Raw genomic sequence first — 6,000 nt, 5'->3', positions numbered from 1 at the left:
ATAAGAGTAATTGAGAAGGGCTTCACACTGAAACCAGTGTTCCAGGTGTCAGGCTCTGTTGGCGTGAGGCCGTCACATGAGATCCTAATTCCAAGCAGTCAGAGCAGCTCTGCTTTCTGGCATTGTCCAGCACATTCCCCTGCTTCATTCCCACTAGTATTGTATCTGGTCTGTTCTAGACTATCTTCAGTCACAGTGACTTGGTTACTTCCCCTTTGTGTCTATCCCACGCTCTGCTCTTTCCACTGATGGGGAATTATTCCTCCTCTTTGCCATTTGCTTTTCCCTTCTGAACTCTCAGCCATTATTTTTGTATTTTCAGATGATATGAATGAGCACCTACCCTCCTGGTTCTCACCCCTGTGGAGACACCTGCCTTTTCTGTCCCTTGCCCCTTATTCTCCTTTACTCCCCAGTCTCATGTCCAAGCCTCCTGGCCTCATCATGGAATAGTTTCCTTTCTTTGAACTTTCTCCAGTTTTTCAATAGCCTTCCTATAATAAAGGGACAGAGATACAATATTCCAGTGGAGGATGTACTAAGACCATGTAAACACTCATCAGTCCCATTCAGTCCCACTTACAGACACAGTCACGTACTCTACTTTGTGTCAACCTGTTCACTCATGAGAATTATGTTGTTGGCTACCCCCACGCACCAGCAGTGTCACACTTTGCCCTTTTATTCAAACTCTCTCTCATCACTGGAACACAGGAATTGGCATACAGGGTAAAGGGCTGCTGCTTATTTACCAGTCCTTGATGTTAGGAGCATAACCAACACCCTCTGATGGATGTATTGACTCTCTTGGTCACATTGATCTGGTTGGAGGGGACACTGCCAGATCAGGACGTGTTGAAGTTAAACATGGAAATACATGGGAGACAGTCTGTGATTCACACTTGGATTTCAACACCACTTCTGTTATCTGCAATGAATTAGGGTGTGGACAGGCTGTAGCCACCTTGATAACAGCTCACTTTGGAGAAGGACATGATCTGATGTGGAAGCAAAAGTTCCACTGTGTGGGGAATGAGTCTCTCCTTCAGAAATGTCCCAGGATGTCCCGTCCCAACCACACATGCTCCCACACTAATGATATTGGTGTATTGTGCTCAGGTAAGAATTCAAACTGATGAACCACTAACATGGCCCCTACAGCTGAGCCACTCAGTCTCTTTTCTCCCACATCCAATATCCCTCACGTGAACCCACATCCCAGAAAACTTTGCGTGTTTCCAAGTTGCTCCAAAGGATTCCTGTCTGCTGCAAAGGATGGCTCCACTTTCCCACCACCCAGAGGGAGCCAAGAAGAGATGGTGTGAATCCCATTATCTGTCTCATATTCCTCACCCTATTTCAAGGATCTCCAATAAATGGGGACAGTTCTATTTATCTTTCTCCTGCTAGAAGGATAGGGTCGCAGAAGAGCTCTGATTTCCCTTATCCTCCACTAGGGATCCATGTTCTCCACTGCTGAGCACTCTCTTCCCCACTCAGATACATCTGTAAGGGGAAGGGGCAGGGTTTAGTGATCAGAGCACAGAACCATAAACCAGGAGACATGGGTTTTATTTCCAGTTCTGGTTCTGTATTCAATAATGCCACGTGCCTCAGTTTCCCATCTTTAAAATGGAGATAACAATAAACTACTACCTCAGCAAGTGGGTGTGAGGCTTAACTTCATAGTGTAAAGTGCTTTCAGGCACTTAAATGCATAGTTCTATGTAGGGGCTAGGTGGTGTTATTTTAAAACATACTTGAGAGAATTGGAGCAGTTGTGGCTACTTTTACGTTATTGCCCTGCAATGGGGGTTGGCTTTGTGCCACCCATTAATAGGGATCTGATTATTAGAGACTAACTGGAAGCTTGTGCTATTGCATGGGTGTAATTTGTAAAGTCCAGTGAAGCAACAGTGACTGCTGGAAGCAAATATTAAGCAAAAAAACCAGAAAGAATATGAGTGCAAAACATGTACATTGTCAAACTCTAGTGTATGTATGTGACAGCTTTGGCTCATATCATCTAACTCAGATATACCCACCTCCTGCCCAGTTGTTTTTTGTATTGCTTTGTCAATGTTTTCACAAAATTTGGAACCGCACATTTTATTAATGTTGAAAGACAAATGGTTGACAACTTGTTTTATTTGAATGTGAAACTTACTTATTATGAAGGTGCCTTTAATCACACTGAGTCTATCACTGTACCAATACTGTATTTAATGCTAAAGTATGTTTTTGCCCTAGTCTGTCTTTGGACTTTTTAACTGCCCTCTGTTCCCCTGCCAATGTGTGTGTGTGATAATTTCAGGTTGAAAAGTCAACCCTGTAATGCACACACAAAACACCCCTCTCCCTGGCTGCTCAGCTGGAGACTGAACTTGCCCTCTCCTCACCCCTGAGATGGGGGAACTGCCTTTCATTCCTTCTTCACCCATTGCAACACTTCCCTGCCTCCTGCTGCCCTGGGACACCACCTAGGACCCAGCTCCATCACTTCCCTGACTCCCCACTCCCTGCCTCCTGAAGCCAGGGGCTTGTCCTCTGCCTGGTTCCCAGCAGGAACACTTTCCCAACTTTGCCCTCCCCTGCATCTTGCTTCCCAGGGACCCTCTCTCTGCTCTAGGGACATACATGAAGGCAGGCCTCAGTGGCAGGGAAGGTCTGTGTCCTCAGCCCCAAGGCTCTTGCACAGAGCTCAGTCCAGCCCTGAAAACTGGAGGATCAGAGGAGCTTCTTGTGTCATCACACCTGCTCTTCCAAAATCTATCAAAATCCTGTGACATGTGATCAGCTTGCAACAACTGGAAACACTGGAACACTGCCCTTTTGTGCTGCTTAGAGGGGACCTCTATCTCCCACCATCACCTCCAGGTTGGGGAGATGCCACCTAATCCCATACCTCGCCCACCCCCATCACTGCCCTCTGACCCCCCTCAGCCTCCCGTTTGGACCCCATTTCCTCCTACAACTCAATCCCCTGTAACTCCTAAATCGGCCTCTTGCCCCCAGTATCCTGCTCACCGCACTCTCCCCATCATTCTTTCACAGGGACTCTGCTGCCACTCAGACTCCCTGGGTCCTGCCCAGCCCTCTGAGCCATACAGGAGCAGCCATGTTCCCTGTGGGCTTCATTCTCATTGAAAACAGTGGAAGGCAGCAGCCAACTTTACTCAGGGCAGCCTCACTCCCACATGCCGACAGACTGTAGGGAGATGGCAGCATCTTGCTGACTTCAGCCTCAGTGACAGCAACAGGTGATGGCACAATTTGGAATAAGGAAAACTCTGAGAGTTGGAAGTGGTTTATAACTTGAAAGTTGGATGGTAAGTGTCCACGACTCCCAGTGATGACTGAATCTGGTGATATTCTGAAGCAGAGGAGCTCTCAGCCTGGCTTGTAGCTTGTCCCAGCATTTCACGCTGACTCAGCACACATCCTAGGTGTCAGAGTGACTCACAGAGTGACATTCCTGGGATCTTCTTATATGGGTAACAAAGATCACCTTCTTGTCAGGGTCAGGGTTTTGTCAGGACACAAATCTAAATGGAGGAGATAAAATTAGGGTGGGGCCAGCTAGCGAGGAGCCTTTCCCAACATCACCACTAACGACAGAGCTTGCAAAGGATCTGCACTGCTCACTGCATAACTCACCCACAATGGGGGTCCTTGGAGGGCAGAGGTTCCTAGTGGTTAATGTCTGTTCATTCTAGAGGCAATGGTAGGGGAGCCCGAGCCCACCCATTCCATCAGGCTCTGACCTAGGGTGATCACATAAAAACTTAAGAACAGCCATACTGTGTCAGACCAAAGGTCCATCTAGCCCAGTATCCTGTCTTCTGACAGTGGCCAATGCCAGGTGATTCAGAGGGAATGAACAGAACAGATAATCATCAAGTGATCCATCCCCTGTCGCTCATTCCCAGCTTCTGGTAAATAGAGGCTAAGAACACTTCAGAGCATGGTTTTGCACCACTTTTCAAAATGCAAAACCAGGACATTTTCAGGAGCCCCACCCACACTGTGGAGCCGCTTCCTCCTCTTTCTCCCAAGACCCTGACCCCTGGTCAGGCTGGAAGCCAGAGCTGGGTCATTGTAAAGAGCCACCCAGGCAGCCTGAGCCAGTGTGGAGGCCCTGGACCCTTCACCTGCTCTGGGCGGGGTGCCAGGTTGCCCAAGAGCAGCCCCAGCCCATGTCCCCACCCCGCCCGAGGACAAATGCTGCCCCAGAGTCATTCAGCCTAGGACTGGAAATGTATATTTCAGGATTGCCTTGCCCAATTAGGGACAGGGGTTAACTTTCCCCAACCGAGGGCCTTACAAAGGTCAGCAGAATTTGGCCTCCAGGGGGTGGTGAGGTCCTCTGAGCTACTTTCCCTGGGTCACTTCCTATCACTTCTTCTGGATTCACATATGAAAAAAAAAATTAAAGAAGGTAACCCCAACCTGCTGGCCCCATCTGGGATCTGCATACAGTTCTGTCCCCTCTGGAAGGCTTCTCCAGCTCTTTTTGGTGCTAGACGCACTCCTCCCCAGTCTCTCCCTTCTGAGCTGGGTTGCTCCCTTTTTAACTCTGTCTCCATTTGAAGCATGTTGTGCAGAATTGGAGGGGCGGGCCTAGCTGGGCCCAGTATAGTCCTTTCAGCCCTTCCATACCAGTATGGATTTGTACCCCATCACAAAAGCTCAATCCATTGCAGCCAGCTAGTTAGCTTGTTGCTATGTGAATTAGGATCCGGACTGGCTAGCCATGGTTATGCTGCCAGGTTGGCTTCAGGATGAGCAGGGGAAATTGGAAAAAGAAGGGTCTTCTTCCTAAAAGGTAAAGTCCTGAAGAGAGGAGGCCAAGACTGGAGAAAGGGCACACTTCTGGCCATGCCATGCGCAGGGTCAAGTCCTAGGGGAAGTGCAGCTGGTGTGTTTGACTCATTTTGGTCCCGATCTAGCAATGACAGTTGAGGGCGCTCAGGCCCCCACAGGCTCCTCTCAATGCTTTGTGGGATTGTGCTTTTTATTTGGGGGACCCTCCCTTGCTGAACTCAATGTTCTGGAAGGGCCCAGACTATTTGCAGGCAACCTGAACTCTTTATTAATGATGAGGTTTTTTGCCATTTAATTCTACTGAAAGTCTGCTCTGATGAAGCCTTGGCTGGGATGATTTAGTTGGCGCTGGTCCTGCTTTCAGCGGGGGTTGGACTAGATGACCTCCTGAGGTCTCTTCCAACCCTGATATTCTATGATTTTACCCACAATCTCAGAACAGCGCTATAACTTGGGGCAGGGGAATAGTCATCAGCATTTGCTTTTTAATTGTCATCAGAAAGCCCCAGATTGCGCTCTGTTTGATTGACTGAGGCAATTCACAACTCTAAGAGCTACTGTTTCACTGACATCAACGGAAGCCTCAAGCAGCTCTTCACCAAAGGAAATGATCCCCCTGGAGCTGGCAATAACCACTCGGGCTTATCTGCTCTCCAGCTGCATTCACTGAATTAAGTGTAGCTGTACTGAATGGTGAAGGAATATATTGGAGCAGTTTGGGAGAGCTGTGGTTGTAATATGAGGAGATCTGGGGATTAGTTTGAGGAGTATCTGAGAGCTGTGATATGAGATCTGAGCCTGAACGCCCCCATGTGTGTTATCAAAGGAAAGATGTGCATATGGACCTTGAGGTTGCAGTTGGGATCGTTTGTGTAGACTGTGTCAGTAGCAGGGCACTGGGTTCATCTTGCCATGGGTATTGTCAGTAGTGAGTTGGGATATGAGAGCTGTCTGTGGATTTAATGATGGGTAGGGGAAAGTATATGTTTAGGTGATACCTTGTGTTGATGAGTTAAAGGGCTATAAAACATATGAAGTGGTTGTTAAATTTTGCAAGTGTGGTGTGCTCTCAGGGCGTAGGCTCAGTGTTTGAGCACAGGGCAAGTGTAGGGAGTGCCCAGGGTGGATAAAAATCAATGATTTTTTTTATTTAAATTAGATTTTTTGATAAAATGT

Source organism: Dermochelys coriacea, chromosome 1, assembly GCF_009764565.3.
Source record: "Dermochelys coriacea isolate rDerCor1 chromosome 1, rDerCor1.pri.v4, whole genome shotgun sequence".
Taxonomy (NCBI): Eukaryota; Metazoa; Chordata; order Testudines; family Dermochelyidae; genus Dermochelys; species Dermochelys coriacea.
The sequence above is the reverse complement of the archived record's forward strand: the minus strand, read 5'-3'. Positions refer to the sequence as shown.